The 24,397-nt window shown below is 49.2% G+C and overlaps 11 non-coding genes across 11 annotated transcripts; 2 read left to right on the top strand and 9 right to left on the bottom strand.

The window, feature by feature from the left end:
* Positions 1-662: 662 nt before the first annotated feature.
* On the bottom strand, positions 663-735 carry trnav-aac (transfer RNA valine (anticodon AAC)). The gene has a single exon. It is a non-coding gene; the product is annotated as a tRNA-Val (tRNA).
* Positions 736-844: 109 nt separating this feature from the next.
* trnaf-gaa (transfer RNA phenylalanine (anticodon GAA)) lies at positions 845-920 on the bottom strand. The gene has a single exon. It is a non-coding gene; the product is annotated as a tRNA-Phe (tRNA).
* A 1,705-nt stretch (positions 921-2,625) lies between these two features.
* On the bottom strand, positions 2,626-2,698 carry trnav-cac (transfer RNA valine (anticodon CAC)). The gene has a single exon. It is a non-coding gene; the product is annotated as a tRNA-Val (tRNA).
* Positions 2,699-3,392: 694 nt separating this feature from the next.
* Positions 3,393-3,464, top strand: trnah-gug (transfer RNA histidin (anticodon GUG)). Its single transcript has one exon. It is a non-coding gene; the product is annotated as a tRNA-His (tRNA).
* Positions 3,465-4,038: 574 nt separating this feature from the next.
* trnav-aac (transfer RNA valine (anticodon AAC)) lies at positions 4,039-4,111 on the bottom strand. The gene has a single exon. It is a non-coding gene; the product is annotated as a tRNA-Val (tRNA).
* Positions 4,112-4,220: 109 nt separating this feature from the next.
* trnaf-gaa (transfer RNA phenylalanine (anticodon GAA)) lies at positions 4,221-4,293 on the bottom strand. The gene has a single exon. It is a non-coding gene; the product is annotated as a tRNA-Phe (tRNA).
* Positions 4,294-5,526: 1,233 nt separating this feature from the next.
* Positions 5,527-5,599, bottom strand: trnav-cac (transfer RNA valine (anticodon CAC)). Its single transcript has one exon. It is a non-coding gene; the product is annotated as a tRNA-Val (tRNA).
* Positions 5,600-6,939: 1,340 nt separating this feature from the next.
* Positions 6,940-7,012, bottom strand: trnav-aac (transfer RNA valine (anticodon AAC)). The gene has a single exon. It is a non-coding gene; the product is annotated as a tRNA-Val (tRNA).
* Positions 7,013-7,121: 109 nt separating this feature from the next.
* On the bottom strand, positions 7,122-7,194 carry trnaf-gaa (transfer RNA phenylalanine (anticodon GAA)). Its single transcript has one exon. It is a non-coding gene; the product is annotated as a tRNA-Phe (tRNA).
* A 1,228-nt stretch (positions 7,195-8,422) lies between these two features.
* trnav-cac (transfer RNA valine (anticodon CAC)) lies at positions 8,423-8,495 on the bottom strand. Its single transcript has one exon. It is a non-coding gene; the product is annotated as a tRNA-Val (tRNA).
* A 694-nt stretch (positions 8,496-9,189) lies between these two features.
* trnah-gug (transfer RNA histidin (anticodon GUG)) lies at positions 9,190-9,261 on the top strand. The gene has a single exon. It is a non-coding gene; the product is annotated as a tRNA-His (tRNA).
* The last annotated feature ends 15,136 nt before the right edge of the window (positions 9,262-24,397 follow it).

The raw sequence follows: 24,397 nt of genomic DNA, 5'->3' as shown, positions 1-24,397 counted from the left end.
AAGTACTTGAGGGGGATTTGACAGTAGAAGAGCTGAGAGGCTATGGAGAGCTTACAGAAGGGGAAAACTCCGGGTGCTGACAGGCTCCCTAAAGGGGCGTCTGCTTTTACTACTTGCATGAATGAAGGCAAAAAAAAGCCAATCCATGTGAACGAACGGCGCTTTACAGAGGAGTACTGCCTGACTGGATCGTTGATGAACGACAGAGGTCACTCCGACCTCTTCTCGGTTTTCTTCAATGACTTACTAAGGATCTTCTTCACATTCGCCCATGCAGGGGAAGCCAGTTACACCAAAGCAAACGCAGGAAAGTGCAATTCAAGCAGAGACCAGGAGAGACTTGTTTACACCGAGAGTGGGCGGAGAATGGAACAATGCGCCCAGCCCTGTTGCTGGAGCCGATTCTTGATGAGATCTTGGGCTCACTAAGAAGCCCCCGCTGGATGCTAATCTTTCTGTTGTTCTTGCAGGTCCTGCACTGCATTTGAGCCAACAGAGCTCGTCCTCGTCTGTCGGCACAGCCCAATTGCGAATGATCTGCTCCGTGTACAGAAGGAACGTGCGTTTGGTACAAGAGTGCATGAAGGCACCGGAAATACATTGGCAACAAATGACCGGTCGCTCAAGACCTCTGTGAAGTACAGGAGCGTGCAAAACGAGGCTGTTTCCGCCCGGTCTCGAACCGGGGACCTTTCGCGTGTTAGGCGAACGTGATAGCCGCTACACTACGGAAACCTGTAGGGACTGCTGCTGGTGTCTCGCTTGCGTTTCGGGCTGAGAAAGGGACGCGTCACTTTAGGCAGATGGCGCTGGAGAGAGGAACAAAGGGCGCGATGAAACAAAATGCCAAAACCCGGGATCGAACCAGGGACCTTCAGATCTTCAGTCTAACGCTCTCCCAACTGAGCTATTTTTAAAGCCCACAGCCACCTGCTCCAGCCTTCCTGTGTTGTGGCATGAGCGCACCAAGAGTAGCGGGAGAGTGTTGCAGGAACGTCACTCAGAAGGAAAGCCACCCAGCTGCGCCCTCTGAGCTCTGTCCAGCGCATCTTCCTCGCATGGACTCCTGCCTGCGACGGGCAGGAAACAATTAGCAAGAACAGAACGACACCCCATGGGTGTCTCATGACCGCACCTTAGGTTGTGACACGTGCAGGTGTGAGGGGTTGCCGGGCTACTTTGGAGCAGAGCTTGGGCGGAGGGGGGGCGGGAAAGCAGACAAAGAGGTGATACCTCAAGGTCTGCACGATCACAGCTCTCCGCCGCCCCAGGCTTCCGCTCGATAAGCTACTGGACACACCCGCCCCTCCTCACACAGACCGTGGAAAAGCCCCCGAGTGGGAGGGCTCTCTCTTCCTCCCAGGAGCTCTTGGACACGACGCCCAGACAGGGCGCGGGGAGCCGCCGCCTGCAAACACGGCTCCAGGCAGGACTCCACTCCGCAGGAGCCGCAGAGCAGAGGAGATGAGGGCAGCTTAGCTCCTGTGCAGAGACCTGAGCTGTTGTTGCTGTGGATGCTGTCTTTTCTGCACTCGGGGTAGGAGTGAATGTTGAGTTGCCCTTAGAAATGAAGCAGAGCACTTCAACGGCACGGGTGTGTGTGTGTGTGCGCCCTGGTGATTCTGGGAGACAGATCGAACCTGGGCTAAAAGAGAGGGGGCTTAGCCCTCTTCCATTTGCTACTTCAAAGTTGTACAACCCCTTTGTATCTGCTAGGCGGCGCAGTCGTCGTGCACAAAGAACAATTTGAAAAGCGTCAAAGGCAAGTCATTCCGAGTTGGTCGTTTGTGTTTTCCGTTCAGACGCGAAATGCTGACATGATCTCTCGGCTCCTCGGTTGTCATTTCTGCTCCGTAAAGGGATCACAGCACGCGTCGGCTTCCAGCATGCTGGGTCGGGACACGATGCCGGGGGTTGGAGAGAGCGATGTCTTCCTCGTCAGTATAGTGGCCAGTATCCCCGCCTGTCACGCGGGAGACCGGGGTTCGATTCCCCGACGGGGAGTAGCTTTTCTTTCACTTCCTTAGAGAAATTACTGCCTTTCACTTCTCTGTTTTCTTTCACAGCGTCGTGCACCTTTTCATTGCTCTCGCTTTCAGAGCCTCCGCACGGCAGTCGACTCGACATCAGGAAGCACATTGAAGGGAAAGCAGGAAGCGCTGCGACATGCACTGTGCAGATCCCGCCCCACTAAGAGGTGAGTGGGTCTGTTCGATGCACAAAGAACGCTTTGAGAAGCGTCAAAGGCAAGTCATTCCGAGTTGGTCGTTTGTGTTTTCCGTTCAGACGCGAAATGCTGAAATGATCTCTCGGCTCCTCGGTTGTCATTTCTGCTCCGTAAAGGAATCACAGCACGCGTCGGCTTCCAGCACGGTGGGTCGGGACACGATGCCGGGGGTCGGAGAGAGCGATGTCTTCCTCGTTAGTATAGGACCTGTCACCTGTCCCCACCTGTCACGCGGGAGACTGGGGTGCATCAGGACGCGCCTTGAAGTGAAAGCAGGATGCGCTGTGACATGCACTGTGCAGATCCCGCCACACTAAGAGGTGGGTCCAGTGGGTCTGTTCGATCACAGCGCTAGGCGAATCCCCAATCCCCTTTTGTGCCTGGCGACAAAAGATGTCTGTTTCCGCCCGGTTTCGAACCGGGGACCTTTCGCGTGTGAGGCGAACGTGATAACCACTACACTACGGAAACGGTGGTAAGACGTGCCCAGCGGCCCAGCGCTGAGCTTCGCCAATGCGATTCAGCTGCTTCCAGTGCCTTTATTGGAGTGCGCTGATGGACCGTGCTCTCTCTCCAGAGACCAGCACGCCTGTCATGGACGGAGCAGGAAAGGCGGCGCCACATTCTACAGCCCTCTCCACGCAATCGACGAAATCGGGCTACTGAAGTGGAGAAAATCGCCTCTCCAGAAAGTGCAAATATCATCTTGGAGACTATAAATCCTATTGCCGAAGGTCAGCCCTGTCTACCAGAGTAACCCTCCCACAGCGATGATCAGCTCGTCTCACACGCGAGAAGTTTCGGTTGGAAACAAGCGCCCCCTCTTCTCGCACGTTTTGCACGTTCGAGTAGTTTTAATGCGGCTCTTTCGTACACGGTGCTGATCTTTTGGAAAGCAGGAGGCAAAACCGAGTCGAACCGCCTGGGTGAAAACCAGGAACCCTAACCGCTAGACTATATGGCAGCGAACAACCATGCTGTTCCCGGCATCATGCAAGCAAACTGCATAAATATGAGAAAACACGCAAGAGAGTTGTCACTCAGAGTGTCGAAGGGTCGATGTATACTGGGGCTCAGTTGAAATGCAACGTCAGGACTTTTCCGAATTATGTCACACGAAGAGAGCACAGCCCTTTCCGCCCTGCCGCGTGTGTCTCGGTAACTCGCTGTGATCGTATAGTGGTCAGTACTTTGCGTTGTGGCCGCAACAACCCCGGTTCGAATCCGGGTCACGGCAGAATAGGGGCGTCTGCTTTTACTACTCGCACGAATGAAGGCAAAAAAAAGCCAATCGACGTGAACGAACGGCGCTTTACAGAGGAGTACTGCCTGACTGGATCGTTGATGAACGACAGAGGCCACTCCGACCTCTTCTCGGTTTTCTTCAATGACTTACTAAGGATCTTCTTCACATTCGCCCATGCAGGGGAAGCCAGTTACACCAAAGCAAACGCAGGAAAGTGCATTTCAAGCAGAGACCAGGAGGGACTTGTTTACACCGAGAGTGGGCGGAGAATGGAACAATGCGCCCAGCCCTGTTGCTGGAGCCGATTCTTGATGAGCTCTTGGGCTCACTAAGAGGCCCCCGCTGGATGCTAATCTTTCTGTTGTTCTTGCAGGTCCTGCGCTGCTTTTGAGCCGACAGAGCTCGACCTGGTCTGTCGGCACAGCCCAATTGCAAATGATCGGCTCCGCGTACAGAAGGAACGTGCGTTTGGTACAAGAGTGCACGAAGGCACCGGAAATACATTGGGAACAAATGACCGGTCGCTCAAGACCTCTGTGAAGTACAGGAGCGTGCAAAACGAGGCTGTTTCCGCCCGGTCTCGAACCGGGGACCTTTCGCGTGTTAGGCGAACGTGATAGCCGCTACACTACGGAAACCTGCAGGGACTGCTGCTGGTGTCTCGCTTGCGTTTCGGGCTGAGAAAGGGACGAGTCACTTTAGGCAGGTGGCGCTGGAGAGAGGAACAAAGGGCGCGATGAAACAAAATGCTGAAACCCGGGATCGAACCAGGGACTTTTAGATCTTCAGTCTAACGCTCTCCCAACTGAGCTATTTCGGCAGTGCGCAAAGCCCACAGCCACCTGCTCCAGCCTTCCTGTGTTGTGGCATGAGCGCACCAAGAGTAGCGGGAGAGTGTTGCAGGAACGTCACTCAGAAGGAAAGCCACCCAGCTGCGCCCTCTGAGCTCTGTCCAGCGCATCTTCCTCGCATGGACTCCTGCCTGCGACGGGCAGGAAACAATTAGCAAGAACAGAACGACACCCCATGGGTGTCTCATGACCGCACCTTAGGTTGTGACACGTGCAGGTGTGAGGGGTTGCCGGGCTACTTTGGAGCAGAGCTTGGGCGGAGGGGGGGCGGGAAAGCAGACAAAGAGGTGACACCTCAAGGTCTGCACGATCACAGCTCTCCGCCGCCCCAGGCTTCCGCTCGATAAGCTACTGGACACACCCGCCCCTCCTCACACAGACCGTGGAAAAGCCCCCGAGTGGGAGGGCTCGCTCTTCCTCCCAGGAGCTCTTGGACACGACGCCCAGACAGGGCGCGGGGAGCCGCCGCCTGCAAACACGGCTCCAGGCAGGACTCCACTCCGCAGGAGCCGCAGAGCAGAGGAGATGAGGGCAGCTTAGCTCCTGTGCAGAGACCTGAGCTGTTGTTGCTGTGGATGCTGTCTTTTCTGCACTCGGGGTAGGAGTGAATGTTGAGTTGCACTTAGAAATGAAGCAGAGCACTTCAACGGCACGGGTGTGTGTGTGTGTGCGCCCTGGTGATTCTGGGAGACAAATCGAACCTGGGCTGAAAGAGAGGGGGCTTAGCCCTCTTCCATTTGCTACTTCAAAGTTGTACAACCCCTTTGTATCTGCTAGGCGGCGCAGTCGTCGTGCACAAAGAACGCTTTGAGAAGCGTCAAAGGCAAGTCATTCCGAGTTGGTCGTTTGTGTTTTCCGTTCAGACGCGAAATGCTGAAATGATCTCTCGGCTCCTCGGTTGTCATTTCTGCTCCGTAAAGGAATCACAGCACGCGTCGGCTTCCAGCATGGTGGGTCGGGACACGATGCCGGGGGTCGGAGAGAGCGATGTCTTCCTCGTTAGTATAGGACCTGTCACCTGTCCCCACCTGTCACGCGGGAGACTGGGGTGCATCAGGACGCGCCTTGAAGTGAAAGCAGGATGCGCTGTGACATGCACTGTGCAGATCCCGCCACACTAAGAGGTGGGTCCAGTGGGTCTGTTCGATCACAGCGCTAGGCGAATCCCCAATCCCCTTTTGTGCCTGGCGACAAAAGATGTCTGTTTCCGCCCGGTTTCGAACCGGGGACCTTTCGCGTGTGAGGCGAACGTGATAACCACTACACTACGGAAACGGTGGTAAGACGTGCCCAGCGGCCCAGCGCTGAGCTTCGCCAATGCGATTCAGCTGCTTCCAGTGCCTTTATTGGAGTGCGCTGATGGACCGTGCTCTCTCTCCAGAGACCAGCACGCCTGTCATGGACGGAGCAGGAAAGGCGGCGCCACATTCTACAGCCCTCTCCACGCAATCGACGAAATCGGGCTACTGAAGTGGAGAAAATCGCCTCTCCAGAAAGTGCAAATATCATCTTGGAGACTATAAATCCTATTGCCGAAGGTCAGCCCTGTCTACCAGAGTAACCCTCCCACAGCGATGATCAGCTCGTCTCACACGCGAGAAGTTTCGGTTGGAAACAAGCGCCCCCTCTTCTCGCACGTTTTGCACGTTCGAGTAGTTTTAATGCGGCTCTTTCGTACACGGTGCTGATCTTTTGGAAAGCAGGAGGCAAAACCGAGTCGAACCGCCTGGGTGAAAACCAGGAACCCTAACCGCTAGACTATATGGCAGCGAACAACCATGCTGTTCCCGGCATCATGCAAGCAAACTACATAAATATGAGAAAACACGCAAGAGAGTTGTCACTCAGAGTGTCGAAGGGTCGATGTATACTGGGGCTTAGTTGAAATGCAACGTCAGGACTTTTCCGAATTATGTCACACGAAGAGAGCACAGCCCTTTCCGCCCTGCCGCGTGTGTCTCGGTAACTCGCTGTGATCGTATAGTGGTCAGTACTTTGCGTTGTGGCCGCAACAACCCCGGTTCGAATCTGGGTCACGGCAGAATAGGGGCGTCTGCTTTTACTACTCGCACGAATGAAGGCAAAAAAAAGCCAATCGACGTGAACGAACGGCGCTTTACAGAGGAGTACTGCCTGACTGGATCGTTGATGAACGACAGAGGCCACTCCGACCTCTTCTCGGTTTTCTTCAATGACTTACTAAGGATCTTCTTCACATTCGCCCATGCAGGGGAAGCCAGTTACACCAAAGCAAACGCAGGAAAGTGCATTTCAAGCAGAGACCAGGAGGGACTTGTTTACACCGAGAGTGGGCGGAGAATGGAACAATGCGCCCAGCCCTGTTGCTGGAGCCGATTCTTGATGAGCTCTTGGGCTCACTAAGAGGCCCCCGCTGGATGCTAATCTTTCTGTTGTTCTTGCAGGTCCTGCGCTGCTTTTGAGCCGACAGAGCTCGACCTGGTCTGTCGGCACAGCCCAATTGCAAATGATCGGCTCCGCGTACAAAAGGAACGTGCGTTTGGTACAAGAGTGCACGAAGGCACCGGAAATACATTGGGAACAAATGACCGGTCGCTCAAGACCTCTGTGAAGTACAGGAGCGTGCAAAACGAGGCTGTTTCCGCCCGGTCTCGAACCGGGGACCTCTCGCGTGTTAGGCGAACGTGATAGCCGCTACACTACGGAAACCTGTAGGGACTGCTGCTGGTGTCTCGCTTGCGTTTCGGGCTGAGAAAGGGACGAGTCACTTTAGGCAGGTGGCGCTGGAGAGAGGAACAAAGGGCGCGATGAAACAAAATGCTGAAACCCGGGATCGAACCAGGGACCTTTAGATCTTCAGTCTAACGCTCTCCCAACTGAGCTATTTCGGCAGTGCGCAAAGCCCACAGCCACCTGCTCCAGCCTTCCTGTGTTGTGGCATGAGCGCACCAAGAGTAGCGGGAGAGTGTTGCAGGAACGTCACTCAGAAGGAAAGCCACCCAGCTGCGCCCTCTGAGCTCTGTCCAGCGCATCTTCCTCGCATGGACTCCTGCCTGCGACGGGCAGGAAACAATTAGCAAGAACAGAACGACACCCCATGGGTGTCTCATGACCGCACCTTAGGTTGTGACACGTGCAGGTGTGAGGGGTTGCCGGGCTACTTTGGAGCAGAGCTTGGGCGGAGGGGGGGCGGGAAAGCAGACAAAGAGGTGACACCTCAAGGTCTGCACGATCACAGCTCTCCGCCGCCCCAGGCTTCCGCTCGATAAGCTACTGGACACACCCGCCCCTCCTCACACAGACCGTGGAAAAGCCCCCGAGTGGGAGGGCTCGCTCTTCCTCCCAGGAGCTCTTGGACACGACGCCCAGACAGGGCGCGGGGAGCCGCCGCCTGCAAACACGGCTCCAGGCAGGACTCCACTCCGCAGGAGCCGCAGAGCAGAGGAGATGAGGGCAGCTTAGCTCCTGTGCAGAGACCTGAGCTGTTGTTGCTGTGGATGCTGTCTTTTCTGCACTCGGGGTAGGAGTGAATGTTGAGTTGCACTTAGAAATGAAGCAGAGCACTTCAACGGCACGGGTGTGTGTGTGTGCGCGCCCTGGTGATTCTGGGAGACAAATCGAACCTGGGCTAAAAGAGAGGGGGCTTAGCCCTCTTCCATTTGCTACTTCAAAGTTGTACAACCCCTTTGTATCTGCTAGGCGGCGCAGTCGTCGTGCACAAAGAACACTTTGAAAAGCGTCAAAGGCAAGTCATTCCGAGTTGGTCGTTTGTGTTTTCCGTTCAGACGCGAAATGCTGACATGATCTCTCGGCTCCTCGGTTGTCATTTCTGCTCCGTAAAGGGATCACAGCACGCGTCGGCTTCCAGCATGCTGGGTCGGGACACGATGCCGGGGGTTGGAGAGAGCGATGTCTTCCTCGTTAGTATAGGACCTGTCACCTGTCCCCACCTGTCACGCGGGAGACTGGGGTACATCAGGACGCGCCTTGAAGTGAAAGCAGGATGCGCTGTGACATGCACTGTGCAGATCCCGCCACACTAAGAGGTGAGTGGGTCTGTTCGATCACAGCGCTAGGCGAATCCCCAATCCCCTTTTGTGCCTGGCGACAAAAGATGTCTGTTTCCGCCCGGTTTCGAACCGGGGACTTTTCGCGTGTGAGGCGAACGTGATAACCACTACACTACGGAAACGGTGGTAAGACGTGCCCAGCGGCCCAGCGCTGAGCTTCGCCAATGCGATTCAGCTGCTTCCAGTGCCTTTATTGGAGTGCGCTGATGGACCGTGCTCTCTCTCCAGAGACCAGCACGCCTGTCATGGACGGAGCAGGAAAGGCGGCGCCACATTCTACAACCCTCTCCACGCAATCGACGAAATCGGGCTACTGAAGTGGAGAAAATCGCCTCTCCAGAAAGTGCAAATATCATCTTGGAGACTATAAATCCTATTGCCGGAGGTCAGCCCTGTCTACCAGAGTAACCCTCCCACAGCGATGATCAGCTCGTCTCACACGCGAGAAGTTTCGGTTGGAAACAAGCGCCCCCTCGTCTTGCACGTTTTGCACGTTCGAGTAGTTTTAATGCGGCTCTTTCGTACACGGTGCTGATCTTTTGGAAAGCAGGAGGCAAAACCGAGTCGAACCGCCTGGGTGAAAACCAGGAACCCTAACCGCTAGACTATATGGCAGCGAACAACCATGCTTTTCCCGGCATCATGCAAGCAAACTACATAAATATGAGAAAACACGCAAGAGAGTTGTCACTCAGAGTGTCGAAGGGTCGATGTATACTGGGGCTCAGTTGAAATGCAACGTCAGGACTTTTCCGAATTATGTCACACGAAGAGAGCACAGCCCTTTCCGCCCTGCCGCGCGTGTCTCGGTAACTCGCTGTGATCGTATAGTGGTCAGTACTTTGCGTTGTGGCCGCAACAACCCCGGTTCGAATCCGGGTCACGGCAGAATAGGGGCGTCTGCTTTTACTACTCGCACGAATGAAGGCAAAAAAAAAGCCAATCGATGTGAACGAACGGCGCTTTACAGAGGAGTACTGCCTGACTGGATCGTTGATGAACGACAGAGGCCACTCCGACCTCTTCTCGGTTTTCTTCAATGACTTACTAAGGATCTTCTTCACATTCGCCCATGCAGGGGAAGCCAGTTACACCAAAGCAAACGCAGGAAAGTGCATTTCAAGTAGAGACCAGGAGGGACTTGTTTACACCAAGAGTGGGCGGAGAATGGAACAATGCGCCCAGCCCTGATGCTGGAGCCGATTCTTGATGAGCTCTTGGGCTCACTAAGAGGCCCCCGCTGGATGCTAATCTTTCTGTTGTTCTTGCAGGTCCTGCGCTGCTTTTGAGCCGACAGAGCTCGTCCTGGTCTGTCGGCACAGCCCAATTGCAAATGATCGGCTCCGCGTACAGAAGGAACGTACGTTTGGGACAAGAGTGCATGAAGGCACCGGAAATACTTTGGGAACAAATGACCGGTCGCTCAAGACCTCTGTGAAGTACAGGAGCGTGCGAAAAGAGTCTGTTTCCGCCCGGTTTCGAACCAGAGATCTTTCGCGTATGAGGCAAACATGATAACTGCTACACTATAGAAACGGTGAGTATTCAACTTCATTGCATTACTGCTCCCAACCAGTTGTTATCAATTTAATTCCTAAGGGTTATGTACTTGTTTTGAGTATCTAATGTAGAAGATGTAAACAAGTTCAATTTCGAAACGGTCTAAATGAATGATATACCAAACTTATGTCCTCTTGATATGTGTAACTCTTTGTAACTGAATGAATTTATATCTTTTGTATTCTGATAACCGTTACGATAAGATCTGTTAGGTTTACATGCATATTCTATATATTAATAAATGTATCCCCGTGTATTAGTACCTGTGTGTGCATTGTTTGAGTTATATCGCATGGTTGGATTCTAAGACCATTAAAAGTATCAATTTTGTGATTTACTGCCACAAATAATAATTGTCCCAGTAAATGCCCAAACCCCTACAATACTGGTGCCTCGTGAGAGCACACTACAACAGTGTGTGATCTCCTGTACTAGCCTGAGGAACAGACAGTGAGCCTGTCTCTCAATAACAAAAATACAGTGTGTGACCTCCTGTCCCATCTTGGGGAACAGTGAACCAGACTCTCAATAATAATAAAACAGTGTGATCTACTGTCCCAGCCTGAGGAACAGACAGTGAACCTGTCTCTCAATAATAATAATAATAATACAGTGTGTGACTTCCTGTCCCAGCCTGAGGAACAGACAGTGAACCTCTCTCTCAATAATAATAACCTAGTGTGGAATGTCCTGTCCCAGTCTGAAGAACAAACAGTGAGCATGTCTCTCAATAATAATAGAACAGTGTGTGATCTCCAGTCCCAGCAAGAGGAACAGACAGTGAGCCTGTCTCTCAATACTAATAATACAGTGTGTGATTTCCTGTCCCAGCCTGGGAAACAGTGAGTCAGACTTTCAATAATTATAATACAGTGTGATCTCCTGTCCCAGCCTGAGGAACAGAGAGTGAGCCTTTCTCTCAATAATAATAATACAGTGCGTGATGTCCTGTACTAGCCTGAGGAACAGACAGCAAGCCTGTCTCTCAAGAATAATAATACAGTGTGTGACCTCCTGTCCCAGCTTGGGGAACAGTGAGCCAGACTCTCAATAATAATAATACAGTGTGATCTACTGTCTCAGCCTGAGGAACAGTGAGTTTATCTGTCAATAATAATAATACAGTGTGATCTCCTGTTCCAGCCTGAGGAACAGTGAGCTTGTCTCTCAATAATAATAATACAGTGTGATCTCCTGTCCCAGCCTGAGGAACAGTGAGCCTGTCTCTCAATAATAATAATAATAATAATAATAATAATAATAATAATAACAATAATAATAATAATACAGTGTGTGATTTCCTGTCCCAGCCTGGGGAACAGTGAGCCAGACTCTCAATAATAATAATACAGTGTGATCTCCTGTTCCAGCCTGAGGAACAGACAGCGAGCCTGTCTCTCAATAATAATAATACAGTGCGTGATCTCCTGTACTAGCCTGAGGAACAGACAGCAAGCCTGTTTCTCAATAATAATAATACAGTGTGTGACCTCCTGTCCCAGCTTGGGGAACAGTGAGCCAGACTCTCAATAATAATAATACAGTGTGATCTACTGTCTCAGCCTGAGGAACAGTGAGTTTATCTGTCAATAATAATAATACAGTGTGATCTCCTGTTCCAGCCTGAGGAACAGTGAGCTTGTCTCTCAATAATAATAATAATAATAATAATAATAATAATAATAATAATAATAATAATAATAATAATAATAATACAGTGTGTGATTTCCTGTCCCAGCCTGGGGAACAGTGAGCCAGACTCTCAATAATAATAATACAGTGTGATCTCCTGTACTAGCCTGAGGAACAGACAGCAAGCCTGTCTCTCAATAATAATAATACAGTGTGTGACCTCCTGTCCCAGCTTGGGGAACAGTAAGCCAGACTCTCAACAATAATAAAGTGTTCTGTAGTGTCCCAGCCTGAGGAACAGTGAGTTTATCTGTCAATAATAATAATACAGTGTGATCTCCTGTCCCAGCCTGGGGATCAGACAGTAAACCTGTCTCTCAATAATAATAATCCAGTTTGTGATCTCCTGTCTTAGCCTGAGGAACAGACAGTGAACCTGTCTCTCAATAATAATAACCTAGTTTGGAATGTCCTGTCCCAGTCTGAGGAACAAACCGTGAGCATGTCTCTCAATAATAATAGAACAGTGTGTGATCTCCAGTCCCAGCCAGAGGAACAGACAGTGAGCTTGTATCTCAGTAATAATAATACAGTGTGTCATTTCCTGCCCCAGCCAGAGGAACAGATAGTGAGCCTGTCTCTCAATAATAATAATACAGTGTGTGACCTCCTGTCCCAACCTGAGGAACAGACAGGAGTGAGCCAGTCTCTCAATAATAATAAAGCAGATTATGATCTCCTGTCCCAGCCTAAGGAACAGTCAGGAAAGAGCAGGTCTCTCAATAATAATAATACAGTGTGACTTCCTGTCCCAGCCTGAGGAAAAGACAGTAAGCCTGTCTCTCAATAATAATAATACAGTGTGTGACCTCCTGTCCCAGCCTGGGGAACAGTGAACCAGACTCTCATTAATAATAATACAGTGTGTCATCTCCTGTCCCAGCCTGAGGAACAGTGAGCTTGTCTCTCAAGAATAATAATACAGTGTGATCTCCTGTCCAAGCCTGAGGAACAGAGGGCCTGTCTCTCAATAATAATAATACAGTGTGTGATCTCCTGTCCTAGCCTGAGGAACAGACAGTGAACCTTTCTCTCAATAATAATAATCCAGTGTGGAATGTCCTGTCCCAGCAAGAGGAACAGACAGTGAGCCCATCTCTCAATAATAATAATACAGTATGTGATCTCCTTTCCCAACCTGAGGAACAGTCAGGAGTGAGCCAGTCTCTCAATAATAATAAAGCAGATTATGATCTGCTGTCCCAGCCTAAGGAACAGTCAGGAAAGAGCAGGTCTCTCTATAATAATAATACACTTTGTTATCTCCTGTCCCAGCCTGAGGAACAGACAGTGAGCCTGGCTCTCAATAATAATAATACAGTGTGTGACCTCCTGTCCCAGCCTGGGGAACAGTGAGCCAGACTCTCAATAATAATAATACAGTGTGATCTACTGTCCCAGCCTGAGGAACAGTGAGCTTGTCTCTCAATAATAATAATACAGTGTGTCATCTCCTGTCCCAGCCTGAGGAACAGTGAGCCTGTCTCTCAATAATTAAAATACAGTGTGTGGTCTCCTGTCCCAGCCTGGGGAACAATGAGGCTGTCTCTCAATACTAATAATACAGTGTTTGATATCCTACCCCAGCCTGAGGAACAGGGACCCTAACTCTCAATAATAATAATAAAGTGTGTCATCTCCTGTCCCAGCCTGAGGAACAGTGAGCCTGTCTCTCAATATTAATAATAATAATACAGTGTGTGACCTTCTGTCCCAGCCTGAGGATGAGACACTGAGCCTGCCTCTCAATAATAATAATACAGTGTGTGATCTCCTTTCTTAGCTTGAGGAACAGACAGTGATCCTGTCTCTCAATAATAATAATCCAGTGTGGTGTAGCGGTGAGGCTTATTAATAAGGCAGAATTAAGTGTTTCTGTGCTTTCCCAAATGATGCCTCATCTCTCTGTTCATGCTATTCATACACGCTGATTTAAAGATGTTTTCTTTTGATAAGGGACAGCTCCCAAAGGGGGATGCACTTAGCTAAGCATGGTTATCATGGTCAGTGGTCATCCATTGGCGCCTATCTGTCTAGGGAGTGCCAGATGGACATCTGGACCGCATTCCTAAGTGTCAGGAGTAAGTGACTCATATCTCACCTTGATCAACCAATCAGGGACTGGTAGGGCCAAGTAACCCACGTGGGACTCTGATGCCCATGGAACTTTCAGCCAATGAACGAGCTGAAGTTCCTCCAGGTTAAAACAGGCAACACAGAGGGCCTGGGAGAATTCTGTGGAATTCTGTGTACTTTTCTAAAGGGAATTCAAAGGAGAATTCCAGGGCAGTACGGCCCAGGAGCAGAAGGCTCCCAAGGGCACGACATTCTCGCAGCGCGCCTCCTGACCATCCTGAGACTCAGCCCGGACAACCAGGGAACGGCCAGTGTGTCCGAGTGCCAGAACTTTCCTTTGTTCTAAGAGTCTAGTGCGGAGGTTGCCAGAGAGTAACCAGAGGATCCACCCGAGGTTAGCATCAGCAGCAAGCCTCGTGAACAGGTCAGAACTGTGGACAGCTTAATCACCATTCAGAACTAGCTCATCATCAGGAACGAACCGGTCCTCTTCCTGACTTGCTGGGACCCACAGTCATCTTTTCTCCTGTGCATAAACTTTGCTAGTTAAAGCCAAAACTAAGTAGCTGGTCAGTGAGCATCAGCAGCGCACTGTCGCAAGCTGCACAGCAGAGCCTGGCACCGAGCCAGAGAGCGCGGATTGGACAACAACAGCCTGCAACTGTTTCTTTGTGCCCGCAGGAGATCTGAATCCCCAGAGATTGGATGAGTATTCAACTTCTTGTTTTTTAGTATCTAATGTAGAAGTTATAACCAAGTTTATTTATGAAATGGTCTAAATGAATGATATACTGAACATATGTCCTCTTGATATATGTAACTCTTGGTAACTGACTGAATATATACCCTTTGTATTCTGATAACCCTCTCGTTAAGATCTGTTAGGTTTACATGCATATTCTATGTATTAGTAAATGTATCCTCGTGTATTAGTACCTGTGTGTGTGCGTTGTTTTAGTTATATCGCATGGTTGGATTCTAAAGCCATCAAAAGAATCAATTTTGTGATTTACTGCTACAATTAATAATTGTCCCAGTAAATGCCCAAACCCTACAGAACTGGTGCCTTCAGAGAGCACACTACATAGTGATGACATCTTTCTGTATGATCAGGACAGGAGCTGCAGGTCCACTGTGTTGTGGCTGCAGTACAGTTTTAGCTTATTATTACAATACTTTTTAACAGCGACAGATTCTTAAGATCACGAGGTGTTTATATTATTTCAGTATTAAGCTGTTACTACATTCGGAACTGTCCCATAGGATTCAGTGTTCCATTAGTTTGGCACTAAACTGCTTAGTCTATTGCAGGAATTGTACTTAGTCCTGTCTCCTGTCCTGTAGTGTCCTCTAGAGGGCAGCAGCTGTTTCCTTGGGCTCATTGCAATTGGGAACATTGTGATTACTGAGCAGGGCACTTAAGTCAGCAGACGAGCGCGTTGCAAATCGGTATTAATCTGGCGTACAGAGCTGCATGCTAATCTCTGGATCATCTCCAGTTAATGTGATACTGTTCTTACCTTGCAGTTGACCCAATCTGAATACTGGCACCAACCCTGTTATTACAAAGAAACTTCTTGTGTATCTACCGTGATACATAAGTTTGGTGGAGAGGTTTGGCAGCCCATATTCAGTCAAAGATTTGTGTGCAGATCACTGTGATATATAGGCATCAACAAACTGACAAATACAATATTAAATGTTTAACTGATAAAACCCAAATGAACCAAACATGTATAAATTAGTGGTGGAAAGGAGTCTTTTTATATAGCAAAAGGTCTCTTATCCTTTGGTAAGAACGTTGGGTATATAACCCATTGTCCTCAATATTAGAAATGAACCCTTGAGCATTGCCGTTGTACCAACGATCCTCAAAAGTGCTGCCATTACCACTGTTCCATAAAATCCTAACATTACCTGTCTTGCATAAATTGTAGAACATGCCATCACATTTCAGTTGCTTCTCAGTAGCAGTTTGATCTATTATCACCCTACTCCCCACATCATAACCTTCACTCTTCTAATTCTGGTCTCCTAACTGTCCCCCAAGCCCGTCTACACTGTATGGGTGACAGGGCCTTCTCCTGTTATGCCCCCAAGCTCTGGAACTCTCTCCCCAAGGATACCAGAGTCACCTTCCCTAAACTCCTTCAAATTCAGACTCAACAGCTTGTTCTGTAGAAGAGCCTTTACTGAACTGGTTCCATTCTTTACCCCTCTGCTTCTACTTTCCTTAGTACCACCATCCATGGTCTCCTCTGTCTATTGGAATAGTTTTATCCTGTGTATTCTTATTGTAATTCTGTCAAGTGCTTTGAGAAGCCACCTTTGGAACCATTATATAAAATAGTTTATCCTAAATCATTGAAGCTTTAATAGGGCAGTGCAGTAGGGCTAAAGATTAACTGTTAGTGGGCCAGCAGGATTTGTGTTAATTATAGGTAGTCACAAAGGAAGACTAGGATTCACTTGAAATTCATGACATGGGACACTGAAACAGTGGAGAGTCTTTGTGTAGTAAGCGTTCAGTCTCAATCTACACCGTCTGTACTGCTGGTAGAGGTAGTTGTGAACACCTGTCTTCCGGATCAAGTGCTGGGATCTCCAGTCTCAATCCTAATACTTCTCATGACTGTCCACTACCACTGCTGTGAAACCAACACCCATAAGACAAGACCTCCGAGATTCTAACTGCACCATTATTCACTGATGTTCACACACCAGTATTGTTCCTCTGCTAAGGAAGGGAAGGCCTACTTTACACCAAGCCCCTGTTGACAATCCCTTCCTTGTGTTTCTTTTAGTCAGTTTGTGCAGCCTAGAATAGGACACCAGATCTCACTCTTACTGGGCACTACAGTAGCAACTCACTCTATAACCACTACCCATCTCGGAAACAGGAGGATTTCCAGTATATTGAACACCTCTGTCTCTCCCACAGTAAAAAAAAGTCACACTGCCCTGCCCAAAGGAATAGTGCGGCCATCTTCCCCCAGTACAATGCTTTATTACTCCAGCCATTTTCAGTCCTCATTGGCAGAAATACGGGAAGCATTCTTGAAAGTGGAACCCCCACAAATACTTCCATTTATTAATGGGTCTCACTTCCCTTAAATTCCTCCACCCCATTCAAACCTATAAACCATAAAGAAACAAGGGCAGGCAGAAGGGTCACAGCTTTATTGAAATGTTGCCATTACAAGGCGAGTGGAGGCAGGAGAGTCACAAGGGCCAGGCTGGAGCCTTCATTCAAGCACCTGGGATGGAAGAAGGAGAACAACCCAGCTGAACTGCAGGACACCCACCCCTACAGGAGCTCCTCCTGCCAGACCCTACCTGTCCACTGGCCAAAACCTCCAAAGTCCCCTGCTCCCTCCACATCTTCACTGGAGCTCTGAGGGTCTCCCTCCTCATCCTCAGTCCAGTCAGCTCCCACATCCAGAGGAGCTTCTACTGGTGCCACAGCCACCCGACTGCTGGTCACCAGGCTCCTGGTACCTGTGGACAAGCAGCACCCAGGAGTGAGGGATCTGCTATACCCAGAGACCCACAGTGATGCTACTCACCTAAACATTCCTTTTGTCCAGCATGAGATCATTCCTCAGTTGTCCAAGCATGGTTGTCTCTTGGGCAGAGATGCATCCACAAGGGATAGAGAACTAGACCCACCTTCATTCCGGCTGCCAGCACACCTGGACTCACAGCAGGCACAGACCTCATGGTCACCATACAGCTCCTCCCACCTGGAGGAGAGGAGGACAGGTGAGGCCTCCACCTGGCATGTCCCAGAGCACCAGAAGGCTCCTTGCAGAAGTACCTCTTCGCCTCCCTGTTGTAGGTGCAGGACTTGGTCCCTGGTGCTGCTTTAGCAGGAGCCACAGCCATGACACAGTGCATGTACAGCTCAATCACTTCATGCTGCAAGAGGGAAGGTCACAGCATTAAGGGATCAAGGCCAATAGAGGGACAGAGAAGGACCTTCTGCCATCAGTGAAGGCAAGCTGGCAGCTCTAGGCACTACAGCTGCCACAGTCTGGTTCACATCTAGATCATGGATGGAAAAGCAGACAATGGATCAGTAGAGCAGGAAGGCTGAGCAGCCTTTGAGAGCAGTACCTTCCTGGACAGCTTCTTCTGGAAGAGGAAGGCATCAATTGTGAAGCGGAGCACATCCTTCTGCTTGGAGGGGACAAACCTGGACAGGCAGCCATCTGCCTTGCTGTCCACCATGCACCTGGGGACAAGGACAAGGATGAACCCCTGCAGGCTCTCGGGGCTCCTGTCCACCTCTCCTCCCAGAAGGGGCCGTACCCCAAGTTGTCGATCACGGGGAAACGGGGCTGGGAGTGCTGGTCCGGTTTCTCCGTTACGTAACACGAGTGGATGTACAGCCTCTGCTCCACTGTGGCAAAGTAGGCAGTGGCCTGGAAGTACATGGGCTGACCCAGGAAGTACTCATCCTTAGGAGAGAGCCGGACCCAGTGGGCTGGAGAGAGAGAGGCAGCATTACACCTGCACACAGCACCCTCTGCAGGCAGGAGGAGCCACTCGCTCAAGGAGCTTACAGTTGGTGGTGAGCAGCACAAAGCTGTGCTTGTTCTTCAGGTCCTTGAAGAAGGTCCTTCTCCTGGCCCACGTGGGGACATAGCCAACCTTGTAGGAGTAGTGGAACCTGCAGGACAGAGGGGATGAGGGGCATCTGGACACTTTCCCAGCGGCTTCTCAGCAGCAGAGCCCTGCCTACCTGTTGTAGGAGCACTTGACCGGCACAGAGAAGGGAATGAAGCGATGCACAGGTGCACTGGAGGAGGGCGGGGCATAGCGGAGAGTGTTGGAGTACACCAGGCGGCCCTGGACAACCTCCAGGGTCACAGAGGAAGGGATATTCCCAGGAAAGGCAACCTGGCCCTACAGCTCACATCGATACACTGCCTGTAGATGAAGACCCGCTTACCGATCGCTCGGTGCCGCACTCGTGAAGCCCGTAGATGAAGTAGAAGTAACTGCGTGTGGTTCGGCTGACGCTGCAGTTGCCCAAGGTCACCTCCGATGGCCGACAGCTGAAGCCGAACAGGAGCCGACTGACCCTCACGTACATCCTGCTGGAGTCGCACCACACGGCCACTCCTCGGGTGCCCCCGATGGCCGGGCGAGCCGGCTGCCGCCCTCGCTGGGGAGGAAACAGGACGCTCTTGATGTAGGCGGGTAAAGGGCGGCTGCCGGCTTCGGGCTTCATCTTCTCCTTGTCGAAGTAGGGCGAGTACGCGTCTCTGGACACGGGAAGGCGGCGAAAGTCGGGAGCCAAGGACTGCGAGTCGTTCTCGCTTGCAGACAGGTCTTCGGAGGGCGCATCTGCCAGGTTCAAATCCTCCAACTGGGCTGCGTCTTCAGGAGCCGGGAGGTCGGCCTGGAGCGCCAATTCCCGAGAGTCCCAGCCAGCCGGCCCGGCGGAAACCAGTGCGGGGAGCCCGGCCCCTGTGCACAGGCACAGCATAAAGAGAAACGAGCGCATTGCCAAATTAACGTCCCGCTCAATTGCTACAGGAGTAAAATAAGTAAACCACAAAACTGTGACCGGGGTAAAGTTAGCTCGAAGTTCGAAAACGATTTTGGCACGCCTGTAGCGCTTTCACGAAACCTCTTAGAATTGCGAGAATGCTTGTTTTGTGTATAAAATACATTGTGGATGCTTTCTCAGCCTTTACTTTTTCGTTTTTATGACATTTTTTTGACCAAGCACGAATATTCTTTTGTCCATATTTTCGCAATGGAAGCACAGAACGCCGTCAAACCAAATGCATTTTAAAGACCACGACTTGTGGATATTTCCACACCCTTTATATCAAACTATCAGTGAGCTAATTATCTTTTTTAAAACCTCCGGTTTTTCATCGATGTGTAATTACGCACGAACTGGAACCCGGGGGACCGCTGTGTGCACACGTTCACAACGCGAGAAATACTGTTCAATACGGCTTCATGCGAAAAACCCGTATATGACCATAGGAAGCAGAACAGCGCAGTCTCCCATTACCCAGACTGTAAGCACGGGAATAAAGCTTTGTTTGATTTCTGAAACCCTTCCTTTACGCCCTGTTTTCATTCAGGTAAGGGTCAACTATATTGAAAATACTACTGACAGCAGGAAGATTAAAATATTCTTTACTCAGCAGCTTATTAAAAACAGCTCCCATGATGTTCAAACCGATTTTTTACACAGAACACTGACACAGCTTTGTGTTCTGAATCTCTTTTTCTCTTGCTTTTATTTAATGTGGCACAATGCACTGGGATAGGGGTATTCTGTTCACAAACCAATAGCATTTAAACCACAGAACCCACAATGCTGCAGGTAAGTGTTTTGCACACTAAGCAGGTCATCTGACTATTCCCAGCTTTGTTTTGGGTTATGGAACCTTTATTTTTATATGATTGTCTGAAGATAACACTACAGGTGGGATGGGTGGGTTGTCTTCATGGCTCAATAGCATTTCAAATACAGCACCCACTCTGCTGAAACCAATTGTTTTACACACCAGACAGGCCCCCGGACCTCGTACAACCTTGCTGTGGCTGTGGCCCCTTTCTTTAATTTTTTATGATTTTCTGAAGATTACACTACAGGTAATACACTGGGACAGGTGGGTCGTCTTCATGGCTCAATAGCATTTCAAATACAGCACCCACACTGCTGAAACCAAGTGTTTTACACACCAGACAGGCCCCCAAACCTCATACAACCTTACTGTGGCTGTGGCCCCTTTCTTTATTTTGTAATGAGTTTCTGAAGATAACACTACAGGTAATACACTGGGACGGGTGGGTCATCTTCATGGCTCAATAGCATTTCAAATACAGCACCCACACTGCTGAAACCAAGTGTTTTACACACCAGACAGCCCCCAGAACCTTATACAACCTTTCTGTGGTTGTGGCCCCTTTCTTTATTTTTTTAATAAGAATTTTAGTTTTTCAATATGGCACCATTAGATGCCATATTGCCGTATGGCGGTACATGGGGATTGGGCGGTGCTATTCATGAGTCAATAGCTCTTCAAGCACAACAGCCACAGTGCTGCAACCAGGTGTTTTACACCAGACATTTCCCCTAACCTTATACAACCTCGCTTTGAGTTGTGGAACATTTATTTATTTTTTAATTGTTTTTTTGACTGTAATCAAGTGTTGTGCTCACTAGGCAGGCCTCCTGACCTTTCACAGTCATGCTTTGTTGTGTGCAACTTTAATTATCTTTTTAGGATTTTTTGAACATGGCAACTTCCACCGAGACGGGTGGGGGGTGTGGGGGTGCTCTTCAATAGCTTTTTCATCTATACACACAAACGGATGTAACCAAGACACTCAGAACCTGTCACGCAGGGGCTGACTGCTGAGGATAGGGATCCAATGCGGTGCCCTTGGTAGGGTTGGCGCGAGACGCAGGCGTAGTCGGAGTAAACAGGCAGGGGCCCGAGTCCGGGAAGGCGTAGTACAGGCGTAGGCACAGAATCGACAGGCGAAGGCGTAGTCGAGGGACTGGCAGGGGTCGGAGTCCGGGAAGGCGTAGAAGTTGCGTCGGTAGGCAGAGGCGTAAATGAAGAGACAGGCTGGGGTCAGGATCCGAGAAAGCGTAAAACAGGCGAAGGTACAAAATCGAGTGGCTAAAGCAGTTGTCGGAAAAGCGGGGTCGAGGTCCAGGGGAGAAGTCATAGTAAGGCAAAGGCGTAGTTAGTAGGTAAGCTCCGGGAGAGAATCTCAATCGTGAGCAATGACCGGGGGACAGATGAGGGTTTAAGTAGAGGACTGATTGACATGTGCACGTTTGGTATGGGGAGAGCTCGAGGGAATGCGGGAGCGCTTGCCTGCGTGAGGGAGATTCATGACAGAACCAACAGAATCAACCTGAACTCATAGAAAAACAAGAATGCCCCCGAGACACCTGAATCCCCCTCCTGGACCACTCTGGTATCAACACCCCCAAACCCATCCATACCAGCTTACAAGATTCAGAATCGGTGCAACCCTCCAACCTGGACCAAGAGCAGGATGGGACAAGAACCTGCACCACACTACGTACACAGGTTTGTATTTTTGGCTGAAGATGAAAATGTCTAACATAGATTGTTTTGGTTCTAGCAAACAATAAAAATAGTTGTTAAAATCCAAACACACATAATGAGATCACTCTCTGTCAGTATGTGTAACATTCTGGGTCTGGGCTCCTCTGTATTTGGGCTAAAGAGAGTTCAACAACATTTATTAAATGCACTGACATCATAATCTGACAAGATCCATTGTTTAGGGGAGACTTGACCACCCACTGTCCCCCTGGTATCGTGAAGCTCATTGTCCTTTAGCTTTCCAAAACCAGAATCACTTGGGACTCCGGGGGGATCGGTGTATGCAAAATATGAATTCCTTATGCAAGAAATTGTATATGGTCAATATAGCTATCATATCTTATCAGCAGATGGTAATCTCCAAGGAACAAGTAATAGGTTTATTCCACGCTGAAAAATGATCAAATGATTGATGAACCCAAGTGATTTGAAAGAAATGTTAAACAACTCAAAGCGAGGTTGTATAAGGTTAGGGGAGCTGTCTGGTGTGTAAAACACCTGGTTGCAGCACTGTGGCTGTTGTGCTTGAAGAGCTATTGACTCGTGAAGAGCACGATGTACTATCCCCATGTACCGCCTGTCTAATGGTGCCATATTGAAAAACTCATAAAAAAATAAAGAAAGGGGCCACAACCACAGCAAGGTTGTATAAGGTTCTGGGGGCTGTCTGGTGTGTAAAACACCTGGTTTCAGCAGTGTGGGTGCTGTATTTGAAATGCTATTGAGCCATGAAGACGACCCATCTGTCCCAGTGTATTACCTGTAGTGTAATCTTCAGAAAATCATAAAAAATTAAAGAAAGGGGCCACAGCCACAGCAAGGTTGTACGAGGTCCGGGGGCCTGTCTGGTGTGTAAAACACTTGGTTTCAGCAGTGTGGGTGCTGTATTTGAAATGCTATTGAGCCATGAAGACGACCCATCTGTCCCAGTGTATTACCTGTAGTGTAATCTTCAGAAAATCATAAAAAATTAAAGAAAGGGGCCACAGCCACAGCAAGGTTATATAAAGTTAGGGGGCCTGTCTGGTGTGTAAAACACTTGGTTTCAGCAGTGTGGCTGTTGTATTTGAAATGCTATTGAGCCATGAAGATGACCCACCTGTCCCAGTGTATTACATGTAGTGTTATCTTCAGAAACTCATGACAAAATAAAGAAAGGTGCCACAGCCACAGGAAGGTTGTATGAGGTTTGGGGGCCTGTCTGGTGTGTAAAACGCTTGGTTTCAGCAGAGTGGGTGCTGTATTTGAAATGCTATTGAGCCATGAAGACGACCCACCTGTCCCAGTGTATTACCTGTAGTGTAATCTTCAGAAACTCATTACAAAATAAAGAAAGGGGCCACAGCCACAGTAAGGTTGTATGAGGTTCGGGGGCCTGTCTGGTGTGTAAAACACTTGGTTTCAGCAGTGTGGGTGCTGTATTTGAAATGCTATTGAGCCATGAAGACAACCCACCCATCCCACCTGTAGTGTTATCTTCAGACAATCATAAAAAAATAAAGGTTCCATAACCCAAAACAAAGCTGGGAATAGTCAGATGACCTGCTTAGTGTGCAAAACACTTACCTGCAGCATTGTGGGTGCTGTGGTTTAAATGCTATTGGTTTGTGAACAGAATACCCCTATCCCAGTGCATTGTGCCACATTAAATAAAAGCAAGAGAAAAAGAGATTCAGAACACAAAGCTGTGTCAGTGTTCTGTGTAAAAAATCGGTTTGAACATCATGGGAGCTGTTTTTAATAAGCTGCTGAGTAAAGAATATTTTAATCTTCCTGCTGTCAGTAGTATTTTCAATATAGTTGACCCTTACCTGAATGAAAACAGGGCGTAAAGGAAGGGTTTCAGAAATCAAACAAAGCTTTATTCCCGTGCTTACAGTCTGGGTAATTGGAGACTGCGCTGTTCTGCTTCCTATGGTCATATACGGGTTATTCGCACAAAGCCGTATTGAACAGTATTTCTCGCGTTGTGAACGTGTGCACACAGCGGTCCCCCGGGTTCCAGTTCGTGCGTAATTACGCATCGATGAAAAACCGGAGGTTTAAAAAAAGATAATTAGCTCACCGATAGTTTGATGTAAAGGCTGTGGAAATATCCACAAGTCGTGGTCTTTAAAATGCTTTTGGTTTGAAGGCGTTCTGTGCTTCCATTGCGGAGATATGGACAAAAGCATATTCGTGCTTGGTCAAAAAAATGTCATAAAAACGAAAAAGTAAAGGCTGAGAAATCATCCACAATGTATTTTATACACAAAGCAAGTGTTTTTGTAACTCTAAGAGATTTCGTGAAAGCGCTACAGGCGTGCCAAAATCGTTTTCGAACTTCAAGCTAACTTTACCCCGGTGCTGATTCCACTACACTCCTCCGCTCGACCAACTGATCTATTGAAGGGATGGCGGTAGGCTTTCTGGCACATACTGCCCAATGTAGTGAAGTGTTCCGGGTGATTTAAATCCCACTTCGACATCAAGTTTCCAACTCGTTTCCTTAGTCTTGTTTACCTTGAATTTAAGCCACGAACCAGGATTCTACTGTATAAACTTCCAGGGATATTACAAAATGTTTGATGGGGCAT

Source organism: Lepisosteus oculatus, chromosome 14 (assembly GCF_040954835.1).
Source record: "Lepisosteus oculatus isolate fLepOcu1 chromosome 14, fLepOcu1.hap2, whole genome shotgun sequence".
NCBI lineage: Eukaryota > Metazoa > Chordata > Actinopteri > Semionotiformes > Lepisosteidae > Lepisosteus > Lepisosteus oculatus.
This window is presented reverse-complemented; position numbering and strand designations above follow the sequence as displayed.